The sequence below is a fragment of the Bos mutus genome, chromosome 9, assembly GCF_027580195.1.
Source record: "Bos mutus isolate GX-2022 chromosome 9, NWIPB_WYAK_1.1, whole genome shotgun sequence".
Taxonomy (NCBI): Eukaryota; Metazoa; Chordata; class Mammalia; order Artiodactyla; family Bovidae; genus Bos; species Bos mutus.
This window is the reverse complement of record NC_091625.1, coordinates 82,931,687-82,948,252: the sequence shown is the minus strand read 5'-3', so window position 1 is coordinate 82,948,252 and position 16,566 is coordinate 82,931,687. Positions and strand designations below refer to the sequence as shown.

At 38.3% G+C, this 16,566-nt stretch overlaps 1 protein-coding gene across 3 annotated transcripts in view; it reads left to right on the top strand.

The window, feature by feature from the left end:
* EPM2A (EPM2A glucan phosphatase, laforin) overlaps positions 1-16,566 on the top strand; it is a 109,061-nt gene that overhangs the window by 25,069 nt on the left and 67,426 nt on the right. The window contains exon 1 of one of the 3 annotated variants that reach the window (XM_070376818.1): positions 4,788-4,933. The exons of the other annotated variants lie outside the window; for them this stretch is intronic. The gene's annotated coding sequence lies outside the window, so the exon portion shown is untranslated. Of the gene's footprint in view, positions 1-4,787; positions 4,934-16,566 lie in introns of those variants that run through there. 3 annotated transcript variants of the gene reach the window in all.

Below are 16,566 nucleotides of genomic sequence, written 5' to 3'. Positions count from 1 at the left end.
GACCGATGTTTTTACTTCTTTTGGGTATATACCCAGAAGTTAGCTGCTGAATCATATGGGAACTCCATTGTTTAACTTCTGAGGAACTGCCAAACTGTTTTCCAAAGTGACTGCAGCATTTTAAATTCCCACCAACAATGTTTCAGAGTTTCCGTTTCTCACTTGGTTGACAATGCTTGTTATTTTCTGTATTTTTTATTTTAGTCATCCCAGGGGTGTGAAGCGATGTTTCATTGTGGTTTTGATTTGCATTTCCCTAATGGCTGATGATGTTGAGTATCTTTTCCTATGCTTATTGGCCACGTGTCAATCAGAAGATACATGTGTGTTGTATATTCTTGGAGAAATTTCTATTCACATCTTTTCACTCATTTTTCATTGGGCTATTTGTCTTTCAGATGTTTAATCACTGAGAGTTTTTTTTTTTTTTTAACCATCTCGGGTGACATTGATGTAGATATTTGGATGGAATAAAAACTATAGAATGGGCAGTGGGCATATTAAAGCATGAAATGCATGAATTGGTTTTGTATAGTGCTTCACTTTGTTGTAAACAAGTGGAGCAGTTTGGTTTAATGCTGATTTATTGGAATTATCTGTTAAATACATTTATCCTTTCTTGGCTAACCCTAATATTACCATATTCATCTTTCTGTGCACTACTGTTAGGTCTAAGTGCTCTTTGAGCTTCTTCCCTCAGATCACCTCTCATATTAAGTTACCTTCTTTCTTAGGAGGACCTCCTCCAATTCCATGATTATATAGCTCTAGCTCTAATCCCTCTTCTGGGTTTCAGGCTTATGTATTCCATTGTCTATGAGACTTTTTCATCTGGATGTCCTGCGAGTACTTTAAACTCAGGTTATTCAAACCTCAACTTATAATCAGCCTTTGCAAAGTTTATTTTTCTGTTGTCATGGTTTGAAGACACTATAGCTTAGTCACTCAAGTGTGTAGAACATTCGTACTTCTTAGACTGGAATGCCTGCATCATGAGTCTCTAGGGCATTTCCTAGGCCAAGATTTTGATTTAATAATTCTGAGATTGTCCAGGGAGTAAGAATTTTACAAGTGCTTTTGACAAGCTGCTGACTTGGAAGACCACTGTAAGAGATTCTGCAGGTGAAATATTTCAAACTGCACCTGCATCCTGTTTTATGTTCATCTTCTGCCTCTGCAGTCAGTTTGGTTCCTTGGCATTTCAGTGACTTCTACAGGTCTAACTGCACTGCATCCTTTCTCTATTTATTCTTTCTTCCACACTGCTGTCTTCCTAAAGCACAGATTCGATAATGTCCCATGTGTGATTGAGTATTCTTTGACGATTTCTTATTTCCTATAAAATGAGTCTAAACTTCTAGTATGACCTTTCAGTTTCCTCAAAATCTGGCAATTATTTATTTAAAAGAATTTACTTTGCCTGTACTTTCCTGCTATTTCCTAAGAACAATCTAACTTTCAGTCCACCTAGAGGCTTATTTTCTCGCAATATTTTATGCACCTCTTTATTAGTGCTGTATCCTTTTCTTGGATTTCTGTTAAAACTATAGCAGTCTCAGATCTGTAACAAACCATGCCACATTATTCCATTGGCTTTGGGGAAATAATATGAAAACCAGTTAGAGGTAACTTCTTTAAGGAAAAGGGAATGGCAAACCACTTCAGTATTCTTGCCTTGAGAATCCCAGGAACAGTATGAAAAGGCAAAAAGATGTGACACTGAAAGATGAACTCCTCAGGTCGGTAGGTGCCCAATATGCTACTGAAGAGCAGAAAAATAGCTCCAGAAGGAATGAAGAGGCTGAGCCAAAGCAAAAACAACACCCAATTGTGGATGTGTTTGGTGGTGAAAGTAAAGTCTGATGCTGTAAAGAACAATATTGCATAGGAACTGGGAATTTTAGGTCCATGAATCAAGGTAAATTGGGAGTGGTCAAACAGGAGATGGCAAGAGATATAAATATAGATTATTTAACCTCATTCAATAATTTATATTTTTTTATAAAATTATTAAGTACAACAAATGACTATATAATATAAAATTGTTAAATCTATCTTAAAAAACCTTCTGATTCATGCATAACACACATACATGCATATACATACTTCTTTGGATTAGGAACGTAGGGGTTATCATCTTACTCCCTAAGGGGTGTCTGTCATGTTCCACTGATGGCATTTCTAGGCAAGCTATGAAAATAGCATGGTTTAGTGAACTCATATATCTTGGTCACCCTGCTTATTTAACGTATATGCAGAGTACATCATGTAAAATGCCAGGCTGGATAAATCACAAGCTGGAATCAAGATTGCCATGAAAAATAACAACCTCAAATATGCAGATGATACTATTTTAATGACAGAAAGTGAAGAGCCTCTTGATGAAGATGAAAAGGAGAGTGAAAAAACTGCCTTAAAACTCAACATTCAAAAAACAAAGATCATGGCATCTAGTCCCATCACTTCATGGCAAATAGATGGGGAAAAAGTGGAAACAGTGGCAGATTTTATTTTCTTGGGCTCCAAAATCACTGCAGATGGTGACTGAAGCCATAAAATTAAAAAATGCTTGTTCCTTGAAGGAAAGCTATGGCAAACTTAGAGAACATATTAAAAAGCAGAGATATCACTTTGTTGACAATGGTCTGTATAGTCAAAGCTGTAATTTTACCAGTAGTCATGTAAGGATATGAGAGTTGGACCATAAAGAAGGCTGAGCACTGAAGAATCAATGCTTTTGAACTGAGGTGCTAGAGAAGACTCTTGAGAGTCCCTTGGATAGCAAGGAGATCAAACTCATCAACCCTAAAGGAAATCAATCCTGAATATTCGTTGGAAGATCTGATGCTGAAACTGAAGCTCCAACACTTTGGCCACCTGATGTGAAGAGCTGACTCATTGGAAAAGTCCCTGATGCTGGGAAAGATTGAGGGCAAAAAGAGAAGAGGACAATAGAGGATAAGATGGTTGGATGGCATCACTTACTCAATGGACATGAGTTTGAGCAAACTCCATGAGCTAGTGAAAGACAGGGAAGCCTGGCATGCTGCCGTCCATGGGGTCGCAAAGAGTTGGACGTGACTTAGCAGCTGAACAACATGTTCATCATGTATGCAATTAGTGCATATGCTGGTTCTGTTGCCCCTACTCAACTTGTAGGTTTAACATATGTGTAAGTAAGGCAGCAATGATGATTGATAATAGATATAATTTGCATTTATCTAGCTCTGGTAGCCCCACCCACATAGCTATAGTTTTGTGTATATGTAGATTAAGTAACCCTGCCATGTGATGAGAGAGTAACCCTGCCATATCTGATGAGATATGGTATCCTTCCCTGAACACAGGCAGCTTCTATGAGTTTCTCTTGATAAAGTGCTGTATCCAGAACTAGGACTTAGAGTCATCACTCATATTTACAAACATTCCAAATACCTTTTCTTGGTCTACTTGTTTAATACATACTCATTTTTATTTCCCATTTACGAAACAAATATTTCAAGCCCTCTAGCCTTCTGTGAGGCAATGGCACCCCACTCCAGTACTTTTGCCTAGAAAATCCCATGGACGGAGGAGCCTGGTAGGCTGCAGTCCATGGGGTTGCTAGAGTCGGACACGACTGAGCAACTTCACTTTCACTTTTCACTTTCATGCATTGGAGAAGGAAATGGCAACCCACTCCAATGTTCTTGCCTGGAGAATCCCAGGGATGGGAAGTCTGGTGGGCTGCCATCTATGGGTCGCACAGAGTCGGACATGACTGAAGCGACCTAGCAGCAGCAGCCTTCTGTGATAGATTTTCCTTTTATTTATTTAGCTGTGCTGGGTCTTAGTTGGGGCATGCAAACTCTTAGATGTGGCATATTGGGTTCTCTGACCAGGGATCAAACCCAGGTCCCCTGCATTGGGAGCGTTTTAGCCATGGGACCACCTGGGAAGTCCCTAACCTTTCTTTTTGATATTTAAGTAAAGTTGCTTGAATCCCCATCCCACATATTGAGGGATCTGACCTCTTTCCTCTGTATAACTGAGAACTACTTTTTCTCAGCATATTTGGAACAGTTGGGGGTATGGTAGTTGATTATTGTTTACCAATATCTACATCCTTTCCCTGTGGGAGATTGTTCTTTGCCCAAATGAAGATGTATACCTTTGTCATATGGCTTGCTTTAGTCAATGAAGTGTAAGAAGAAATGATGTATGTCATTTCCTGTTGCTTTGCCTTACTTTTTTCTCTCCAACAAGAGGTTACTATTGATATTCCAAACAATGGTTCCTCTTTATGAAAGTCCCAGCACAGAGATGACGACAACATGAAGGAGAGTCCTTACTTAGCCAATCTATAATGAGCTCTAGCACAGGAGAGAAGTAAACCTTTGCTTTTCTATGCCACTGAAAACTTGGAGTTGTCAGTTATCACAGTGTGTGTAAGTGTGTGTGTGTGTGTGTGTGCTGTCAGTTCAGTCATGTGTGACTGTTGCAACGCTATGGACTGTAGCCCACCAGGTTCCTCTATCCATAGGATTCTCCAAGCAAGAATACTGGAGTGTGTTGCCATGCCCTCCTCCTGGGGATCTTCCTGACCCAGGGATCAAACCTGAATCTCCTGCGGCTCCTGCATTGCAGGCAGATTCTTTACCCGGGAGCCACCAGGGAAACCCCAGTAGGGTTCTACTTTAATCTATACTTCTGAAATCCCTTGGAAATGTTTGAGAAGACCACATAATCTCTGCGTCTCACTTTTCTCCTCTGTGAAGTGCAGGTTTTGGACAAGGGTGGAGATAGAGGCTCTTTTTAGAAGGAACTGCGTGGTATCAGCAGCAGCGGAATGAGTGCCAGCAGCCCTGAGCCCTGGTGTTTGCTTTGCTGCTGGATAAATATAGGACTTTGTCAAGTCATGTAATCTGCTAGAACCTCAGACTCAGGAAAAGAGGTACTCACATGTTTCTTGTCTGTCCCACTGGGTTTTTTTTTTTTTTTTTGAGAAATAATATATTTGAAAGTACTTTTAAAATTATTAAGCTCTATTGTTCTAGTTGAAAAGTGGTATGAAATTCTTGCATTCGAAGATTTTATTTCTATCTTAATTCCACTGGGTGGCAGTATTTCACTTGCACTCTACTATAATTTTACAGTTTGTATATTATCTCATAGAAAAGAATTTAATCACCATCTCATTTTCTCCCAATCTTATTTCCACCCTTCCCCATCCCATGCACTCCCTCCCAAAATAATTCTGAGAATCTGTTACCATTTGTTTAAAAGTGATTGACATAAATGTGAGGACAGTCACTAAAATTTAGCAATTTATCCAGAACTTTTGGAACCCTGGTTTGATCCCTGGGTTGAGAAGATCCCCTGGAGAAGGGGATGGCTACCCACTCCAGGATTCTCTCCTGGAGAATCTCATGGACAGAGGAGCCTGGCAAGCTACGGTCCATGGGGTTGAAAAGAGTTGGACACAACTGAAGGACAAACACTTTGCTTCTTTTGGGAAGAAGCCTTAGATAGCTTAACTTAGCTCTGCTGCTGCTGCTGCTAGGTCGCTTCAGTCGTGTCCAACTCTGTGCGACCCCATAGATGGCAGCCCACCAGGCTCTCCCGTCCCTGGGATTCTCCAGGCAAGAATACTGGAGTGGGTTGCCATTTCCTTCTCCAATGCATGAAAGTGAAAAGTGAAAGGGAAGTTGCTCAGTCGTGGCCGACTCTTCTCGACCCCATGGACTGCAGCCTACCAGGGTCCTCCGTCCATGGGATTTTCCAGGCAAGAGTACTGGAGTGGGGTACCATTGCCTTCTCTGTAACTTAGCTCAGATGTAGTTAAATTACTTTGATGTTGGTAATTAAAATCAGTTAAAAATCACCTACAAATATCTTGCTGTTGGCTTCTTTTGTGAGTGCTTTAACAATTATTTTTTTCAGTAAAGTCATATAGACATTTTTGACTGGTAATACCACTGATGTTAGTTTTATCCTATGTATGCTAAGATAATAAAGTTGTTATGCTGAATCCTTTGATGTCTATGACATATTTGTGAAACACAGTCAGGGTTCCGAATCAGTTTACCTTGTGTCAGAATTTCTTAGAAAATTAATTCTACAAGATCAGTTCAATAGGAAAAGTACAGTTGTAAAGCTTGATAAGTTATTCCTTGCTGACTTCTTTTGATATTAAGGCTTCCATATAAGGGATGGTTGGCTTCCCAGGTGGCTCAGTGATAAAAGAATCTGCCTGCCAATGCTGGAGTCACAGGTTCCATCCCTGGGTCGGGAGATGCCCTGGAGAAGGGCATGGCTACCCACTCCAGTATTCTCACCTGGGAAATTCCATAGACAGAAGAGCCCTGCGGGTTACAGTCTGTGGGGTTGCAAAGGAGTCAGATATGACTTAGCAACTAAACAACAACAAAAAAGTGATGGTCCAGGTGTACTTGAGTTCTCTTTCCATGTAGCATGAAAAAAAAATCAAGATTCTTTAGTAACATAGTGGGTTGCTAGTTTCCACTTGGAAGGAGCCATCAGTGCAATTTCTAAACTGCCATTATTACTGCATTCTATATAAAAGAAAGTAACTCCTTTGAAAAGCTGTTTAAAAGTTGCTTGTAAAATGGTGTAAATAGAGAAATCTCTATTTTTAAATGGCTGACATTTGATAGAAAATTTAAATTTTAATTGTTTTATGTCAAATAAATTTTTCCTTTTTTAAGGAGGAAAAAAGTAATGATAGAAGGATAGATGTTTACAAATGAATTGATTTGTTAAAATGAATGTCGTTTCTTTCTCTTATGGTCATAATTATGAATCATATATCCTCTCTTCTTATGTACAGAATAGTGATAAGCTATTTGCACTGTGTGCATGAACACACACAATTTTTTTTTCTGGAAGATGATCCATAGCTTTTTATTGATTCTCAAAAGAATTTATGACTCCAAAAAGTTAAAAATAAACTCTGGCATTTCATCATCATTACATATTTTAAAGTAGGTTTAAAAATTTTTTTAGAATTTTTACTTCATAAAATATCAATTCTCATGTATACAAATGGAAAAATGTAGGAACTGTGTATCTTAGTTTTGCATATCAGTGGCCAGTTTTGCAAACAGACCAGGAGTGGAAGAGACAGAAGAGTAATAGTTAAGTGTTCCTACTGAGTTGTTATTTTAGCTCAGATGGTAAAGAATCTGCCTGAAATGTAGGAGACCCGGGTTCGATTCCTGGGTCAGGAAAATCCCCTAGAGAAGGAAATGGCAACCCACTCTGGTATTCTTGCCTGGAGAATTCCATTGTCAGAGGAACCTGGTGTGCTACAGTCCATGGAGTCACAAAGACTCAGACATGACTGAGAGACCAACACTTTCACAGATTAGAAAGTGACTGAGTGGCTAATAGATTAGTTAGGTGGATTCACTGAAGTTGTACAACTGACCTAAAGTACTCTGATTGATAAACCAGTAGGAACATGAGGGTAAGTGCAACTGGCGTTTCACAAGTCACTTTATTCTAGGTTCTTTCCTGCTAAATCTCTTTATTAGTAATTTAGGAAGCGTGCTTGTCACACTTGCTGATAAGAGAAAACTGGGAAAGAGTTGCTATTTCATTTTAGAGAAGCATTATTCAAAATTTTAAGTCCCTCAAATAGGAATAAACCAACAAGAAACTAATAAAAGTCAAGCCTTATATGTGCATTAATAAATTATTTTGTAAAAATAGAGACCTAGAGAACAATTCAAAGTGAAAAAGATTTGGGAGTTTCAATTAGTTCTGATTTTAGGAAGAAGTTAGTATGGTTTGATAAGAGATTGGTCAGAATTTGTAAACCAGCTGAGGTGCTGGAAAGAAATCATTGGTCTTATGTTTGGAACATGTAGATCTGAACAAAGCTGTTAAAAAATTTGAGCTTATTTTTGAGGTATACCTGTTTTGCATATCAGTGACCAGTTTTGCAAACAGACCAGGAGTGGAAGAGAAAGAAAGAAGAGTAATAGTTAAGTGTTCCTACTGAGTTGTTATTGAACAGCAACTGTGGTAGGTACTGTGTTAAATCCTTTAAATAAATCACTTAATTGAATTTTCTCAGAACAACCCTATGAAGTAGATAGTACTACTCTCCCTTTTTCACAAATGAGAAAACAGAGGCACAGATTGCTTAAATGACTTATTACTGTTTACAAGTAGTGAATAGTATAACTTGGAATGCGGTCTGAGTTTGAACGTAGAGTCCATACACTATCATACCGCTATGATATCCTCCCATCCAGGGGAATAGTAATATGGAGCCGAGAGAAGAGAGTTTCAACAGAGTACACACTACCATTACAAGCTGGAGGTTGGTAAAGAAAAGCGAAAAATGAATCTGATATGATGACTTCATTTAATGTTGTTTTTTTTTCCCCTCAATAAGCTGATGAGGGTAGATGACAAACTGTAGCCCCTGAAGAATGAATAGGGAAATGAGGATATTGATTGAGAACTGGGGCAGTTAGAAGGAAAATGAGGTTGTCAGAGGTGATGGTGGGGCAGAAACTAAAGGAAAACTAGAAGAGGAGGGATTTGGGGTGGTTTAAGAGTAGGAGATTCCCTGGTAGCTCAGGGGTAAAGAACCTGCCTGCCAATGCAGGAGATGCAAGAGATGCAGATTGGAACCCTGGGTTGGGAAGATAACCTGGAGAAGGAAATGGCAACCTGCTCCAGTATTCTTGCCTGGAAAATTCCATGGATGGAGGAGTCTGGTGGGCCACAGTCCATGGGGTCACAAAGAGTCAGACACGACTGAAAGCACACACTCATAAGGCCACTCATAGAAGGAGAGTCTGTGTTATAGTGAAGAGGTTATATTAGCACAAGACAAACACAGTCAAGAACCAGACAGCCTATATTCTCTATTTGTTTAAGGGTGGGTTGTGGGCAATTTTCAAGTGTTTAAAATATATTAAAATGCTTTTAGTTTTATTGTCAACTTATTTAAAAATATTTTACAAATAAAAATTTAATGCATTAGGTACTTTTGGATTAAATCAAGGAGAAACATGAGATACCAAAAGAAATTTGGTCTATCTTCTGAGATGATTTGCTGGAGAAAGATGATGTGTTCCAACCCATTATCATCACCCTCAGCAGCCTAATTAGCATTTGTTTTTCCCCATTTCCTCAGGATACCAGAAATCCTTATTTTCGCAGAATACCAGAAATCCTTATTTGTTTTGGTAGCAACGGGATCAGTCTTTATTGCTCTAATCAGTGTGGTACTCTTACTCATCCTGGTTAATAATCGGTCTAAGGATGTCCATGTTGCCTAGTTCTAGCTAATGAGATGTAAGAGGTCTTTTGTAAAAGGCTCCCAGGAACGCTTTCAATTTTCTCATGAAAATGAACCAGGGGCTCTTCACTCTTTTTCATGACCAGTAGAGTGTCACCCTTTGAACAAGAGTTGACAGGCATGACAGCAAAGTCAATGTGTGAAGGATGGCAAAGCCGACATTTAGAAGGTACTTGGTATTTCACCAGTTCTGGCCTGCCTGGCTTTGCATCTTTTGTTACATGTGAGATCTATGTGTATTTATTGAAGTCACTGTTGGTTTTTCTGTTGCTTGCAGTCAGACATAAGATTTAGAGAAGCAAAAATCTTCATCAACTATTTTTCATACATGTGTAGTTTATGCTTTGGTAAATTTTAAGAAAATCTCTCTAATTTATTTTAACAGCTTATAATGTCTCATTAAAAAGGTTTTAATCTGGCTTATCAATTTCAGAAACAATTTAGTGTTTAAAAACATTGGGCCACTCTATCCTTTATTTCAACTAGCTGTTTATTCCTAATTTCTTTTCAGTAACTAGAGCAGTGCTTATGTGATGTTTACATTAGCTGTATCTCCATCATATAAAAAAATATTTTTGTCATGGAAGAAACTAAAGCATGAAGCCACAGAGATGGTTTTCACATCGGACCTTGATCAGTTCAAGGGAATGTCTCATTAAACCATTTAGTCCACTTTCTAGAAAGCATTGACTTACTTTGGAACTACTGAAATGCCTGTGCACTGCGTGAACTGGGTCAGAACGAAGTTAAATGTAAAACAATGCTCAGTGTTTTTCAGAGTTCCTGGGATGAAGATGATTATTTTGAGTTCTTTGCATCTAAACATGGGACATTTGAGATATGGTTACTAGGGAAGGTATTGCCTTCTGCCTCAGTTTGTTTGACTTAAAGTACATAAAGATAAGGGCTTCCCAGGTGGCGCCAGTGGTAAAGAACCCACCTGCCACTGCAGGAGACATAAGAGATGCAGGTCCCTTCCCTTGGTTGGGAAGATCCCCTGGAGGAGGGCATGGCAACTCACTCCAGTATTCTTGCCTGGAGAATCCTATGGACAGAGGAGCCTGACAGGCTACAGCCCATAGGGTCTCAAAGAGTCAGACATGACTGAAGTGACTTAGCACGCATGCACAAAAGATAGGTGACATGAGAGCTTTTGTCGTGGGCTTCAAGGTATGTCAAACAAAGTAGTGAAATTTGGTTGAAACCATTTGCTTCATATAGTGAGTCTAATATTAATGTAGATGCTTAATTTTTATAGTGTAACTTGGATTTGTGTTCAGACAATGAAATGCAATGAAATTTCTAGTCAAGTCTAAGAGTGCTATGGAGAGAAAAATTGACCTGACAATTTAACAATTACAAAAGTCTAGACACTACTATAAAAATTGTTTAAATGGCAGTAGGAAAATCAACATTAAAAATTATTAGAGCAATCAAATAAAAATATATTAAATACATGAATAAACATCACTGCATGTGACATAGAAAGTAACTGCAGTATATAGAAATATGTCCAATTATGCAGAGATGGAGCATTTTAATATTTGGATCTGCTTGTTTAATCCTTTGAGTCATGGCATAATTAGCTACCACAAGATCTGATCACTTCAAATCAGGTGGTCAAATCTTTTGGCTTCTCTCTAGATTAGCATCACATTGAATGAATTATTAATATTCAGTCTTGGTGCTTTGAGTCAAGCCTATTAAGAACAATCTAAGTTTCATATTTTCTCTAAAAATTATATAAAATGGAGAGCTTTGTTGTTGTAGTTAATTTTAAATGGAAGCATAATTGCCTAGTAATGCCATTTTGGGGATGTTTTTAAAGAGAATCTTCAATTTTTGTGATGCTTTCATTTTAAGATATGTGCATCCTTATGAATCATTAATTCATAGAAATCATCTGTAATAAAAAAGGAAGTCTGGCTTCCTAAATAATGGTTAGAAAACGTAATATTCTTTTTGGCTTTTCCAAGTCATGAAATCCGGTTGTTTTACACAGCTTGCTTTAGAATTTGGAAAGTATTATGGACCCTACAAGTCCCTATTTTGTTCTCACTCTACCCACTAAAATAGACATTTGTTCTTGTTAACTATCTCCTGCTTTAAATCATACTCATTGAAACATTGTTGTGGCTAGTTAAGTATCTAAAGCATCCAGTATTGTCATCTTTGTTATGTATCTAAAGCATCTGATATTGTCATCACAGTTTGTGATCCATCCTCTTTATCACAAAACATTTCTCACTAGATGTAGCTCACACGGATACTCCAAAATTCAGTCTTCTATATCCATGTGAAAAGTGAAAGTGAAAGTCTCTCAGTCATGTCTAACTCTTTGCGATCCCATGGACTATAGAGTCCTTGGAATTCTCCAGGCCAGAATACTGAGTGGGTAGCCTTTCCCTTCTCCAGGGGATCTTCCCAACCCAGGGACTGAACCCAGGTCTCCCACATTGCAGGTGGATTCTTCACCAGCTGAGCCACCAGGGAAACCCATGTATACACCACAAATCTATCATAGTTTCCTTTCCTAGTGAGCCAACTGCTCTTTGGAATACATCCCAACATCGCATTCCAGTCATTCCATGAATCGCAGCACGCCAGGCCTCCCTGTCCATCACCAACTCCCGGAGTTTACCCAAACTCATGTCCATTGAGTTCGTGATGCCATCCAGCCATCTCATCCTCTGTTGTCCCCTTCTCCTCCTACCCGCAATCCCTCCCAGCATCAGAGTCTTTTCCAATGAGTCAACTCTTCACATGAGGTGGCCAAAGTATTGGAGTTTCAGCTTCAACATCAGTCCTTCCAAAGAACACCCAGGACTGATCTCCTTCAGAATGGACTGGTTGGATCTCCTTGCAGTTCAGGGGACTCTCAAGAGTCTTCTCCAACACCACAGTTCAAAAGCATCAATTCTTAGGCACTCAGCCTTCTTCACAGTCCAACTCTCACATCCATACATGACCACTGGAAAAACCATAGCCTTGACTAGACGGACCTTTGTTGGCAAAGTAATGTCTCTGCTTTTCAATATGCTATCTAGGTTGGTCATAACTTTCCTTCCAAGGAGTAAGCGTCTTTTAATTTCATGACTGCAGTCACCATCTGCAGTGATTTTGGAGCCCCCCAAAATAAAGTCTGACATTGTTTCCACTGTTTCCCCATCTATTTCCCATGAAGTGATGGGACCAGATGCCATGATCTTCGTTTTCTGAATGTTGAGCTTTAAGCCAACTTTTTCACTGTTCTCTTTACTTTCATCAAGAGGCTTTTTAGTTCCTCTTCACTTTCTGCCATAAGGGTGGTGTCATTTGCATATCTGAAGTTATTGATATTTCTCCTGGCAATCTTAATTCCAGCTTGTGCTTCTTCCAGCCCAGCGTTTCTCATGATGTACTCTGCATAGAAGTTAAATAAGCAGGGTGACAATATACAGCCTTGATGTACTCCTTTTCCTATTTGGAACCAGTCTGTTGTTCCATGTCCAGTTCTAACTGTTGCTTCCTGACCTGCATATAGGTTTCTCAAGAGGCTGGTCAGGAGGTCTGGTATGCCCATCTCTTTCAGAATTTTCCACAGTTTATTGTGATCCACACAGTGTCTTAGGTAGTTTTAAAATTATTTTCATCATTTAGTTTAGTTTTGTTTCATTCACAAATTGCTTTGTGTAACTGTTGTCTAATCAACAATAATTTATTCATTGTAAGAATCGTGTTGTAAATTTCATTTGTCTACTTCATTTTACCCCAGGACTGGATATACAACAATCTCTTGATAATCCTTGGATAGTCCATTAACTGAATTAAATTCTAGAATATTTCATATATGTGAGTGCATTCATTTGCTTGAGCTGCTATAACAATATACCATTGACTGGGTAGATTACATGATAGAAATTTATTTTCTCACAGTTCTGAAAGTTAGAAGTCCCAGATCAGAGGGCCAGCAGATTTGGTTTCTCACAGTTCTGAAAGTTAGAAGTCCCAGATCAGAGGGCCAGCAGATTTGGTTTCTGGAGAGGACTTTTCTCCTGTTTTGTAGATGGCTGCCTTCTTGGTGTGTCCTCACATAGCCTGTCCTCAATGCCTGCATGGAGAGAGAGATTCTGGTTTCTCTTTCCCTTCTTAGAAGGGCACCAGTCCTTTTGGTTTAGGACTCCACCCTTATGTTCTCATTTAACCTGAATTCCCTAACAGCTGTATAGCCAGAGAAATTCACTTTGGGGGTTAGAGTTTCAACATATAAATTTTGGGGGTACCTAATTTTGTTTGCAACGAAGAGATATTAAATTATTAGCAAATCTTTTAGGAAAAGAACTACTGAATTTTTTAATGCCCATAATCATTTTTTAAATTATATTTCTTCAACTTAGCTTGATCTAAACCTCAATTTAATCATGGAAAATTTCCCTCCTAATATTCTGCTCTGCATGGTTTGGCAGGTGTTAATTAAGTTTTTCTTTAAATTCTTAGCTGGAACTGATCAAGGCTCTTTGGGGAGTTTTACCTAAAAGATCCCCTCTGGAGGCCTGGCAGAGAGTGAATCCAAGGCTAAGCTTTATTAATCACTCCTGCTGTTCCCGTTTTCTGCACACCTTAAGCTCAGCTTTGAGAGGACCAACGCATTACACCTGCCTAATAAACAACTGTCTAAGGATTTTTGTTGATTGTCTCATAGACTTTGAGGCATAAGTGAATGGTCTTAAGTCTGATTATTAACGAGAACAAATGAAGCCAGACCTATTACGTACAAAGGTAGGAGCCCCCTGACTTGTGGTTCTGTCCAGTAACCATCTTAAGCTGAGTAGCTTATTTTGAAGGATTAGACAAATTTACCTGTACAGATTTACAGAAAGGATGATGCTTAGATATCGCATTTCAACTTACCATTGCCATAAAAATATCAATCACCAATAATAATCAGTTGTTTTTAACTTGAAAGACAGTCACACACACATACACACATTTGCATGCATGTGTGTGTGCACACACACACACGCACATACAGAGGAGTCAGATGTTTGATTCATTATCATAATCATCCTGTCACATTTAGTGTTTTCCTTTCTGGTCCTCCAAATTCTAGCCTCCTTAACAATAATATTCTCATGTCTAATGTAGAAAAGCCTTATTATCTCTAAATCTAGTTCCTATTTTCATCATTGTGAAGTGTCTTTGTAGTCATTACTATAATTTTAAATCAAAACTTTTGGAGCTCTTTCCTGAATTTGTGGAATTGTTTGGTATTGGATTTTTCCTTGGAGTTATTTTAGCTTTAACTCATGGCAAAGGACTCGAGTATATAAACCTCCTATTATTTTAATGCAATATTGTTATACAGGAAGTGAACTTTCATCTACATACCTACCTGAATTGGTATAGAACTTTCTTCCTGCCCGTAGATAGTCTTTGATTTCCTAACTTTCATTAGCCAGATATCATTTTTTTTGCCATTAGCATGAAGTGTTGTCTACTTGACACTTTGCATTTAAGATTTTTGCATAATCAAATGAGATAAAAATCCTGTAAATAATAATATTCTTTCATAATTTTGTATTATTTATTTTCCTATTAACTTTTCTTGTTTTCTCTCTTAAAATTTTATTTTGTGGTGTGTACACAGATTCTGAAAGAGACTGTATAACTCCTTATGTTAGATATTAACTGTGGTCTTCCTCCTTATGATACATGTATGTATCCCTGTTCCTATAGATTGGGGAGGATGGAATGCTCTCTAAGATAACTGTGGAGAAAGGAAGATTTAAATCCGCTGGGTCTTCCTTACTTCTGCTTCCCTGCTTCTGCTCTGCTTAGCAGATATAGCTTCTTGTTGCCCTGCTTTATATTGCCCTGTTATACATCAAGTCAACATTGGCAAGAAATTAAGTTTTAAAATGAATTTTCATTAATGAACTATCCTCTTTCTCTCTCCATGCAAGAAATTTGTGTGTGAATGTAGTAGGTTATATTGAAGGTTGGGGTGGGGGGGCGTTGATGAGTAGAGAGGAATATTATAGAAGGACAAACAAGTTCAAATTAGGTATTAAAACACTTGCCTTTACCTGCTCTCTGGTGGTCTCACGACCAGTGTGTTTTGTATCAACTTCACTTTACGTAGTCTGCTGGCTGCATCTTCCCACCTCTCTTCTCTTTCTCCATCTCCCCTTTCCTTCTCTTTCTCAATCTTCACATTTTCTTTTCCTATCCTTTCCTTCTTTGATTGCCCCCATATCTTGTCTTCTGTGATGCAATTTAGCTGTTTCCCACCACTACTCCTAAACTCAACTATTTTCAACCATTGCCTGCTGCAATTTATCAAAGTGCTCAATTGGAACAAGATCCACTCTCTCAAAGAGGCAGTTGGTTGAACAAAAATATGTTTTTGCATTTTATTTTGTTTTGCTTTTGCCATTGGAATAGAATATCAAAATGCCAGAGCTGGTAATGATTACACCATGTTTGTACAACTTTATGCACCAATAAGTTCTGGAGTAGTAAGTAACAGATGGGCATGAGAGCGATCTGATTTGGGTGAATTACTAGCTAAAATTAGAGATTAATGTGTTAGGTTCAAATTGATGTTCATGTGCTAGAAATAAAAACTGCAAGGTAATTAAACTCTGAAGAGGATAGATTCAAATAAAACAACATATGCAAAATAATTAGAATTTTAAGTAGACTGCTATTGAATAAATTTTGCTTGTCCCATATTTCAAACGTTCTGACTAAAAAATAAAGTCATTTTAACTTGAACTTTCAAACTTACAGAACTATTTAAAATAATGTGTTAGTCCAGAGTTTTAGATTTTTTGAGGTTTTTTACTTCCCTGGCTTTAACTGGAATGCCAGAAAGCTGTCTTCTTACTCCTTCACATTCGTCGCTTTATTTTAATTTTCGTGATTTGCCTCAATGAACAAATAACATTATGGCCAAGTCCGCACTAAGGAAATAGGCATTTATTGTTAATTAAATGAATCCTTTTCTACTTTTCTGCCAATAACACAGGTTAGTTTATCTTGCCTTAGTGAGTTGTTTGTATGTTTATTTAAAATTAATGCTAATAAGTGACTGACAGTGGGCGGCTCCAATGGAACAGAGAATTCACTCCTGCAGGCTCCCTCCCCATCCTACCCCAACCTTCAAAGAAGCCACAAAGTTACCTTTTAACCTGACAGCATAGCCAACTGACACCTTCACGAGGTAGAAGAGACCTGGAAAAGTTAACTAAACCTCTAGGCATAAA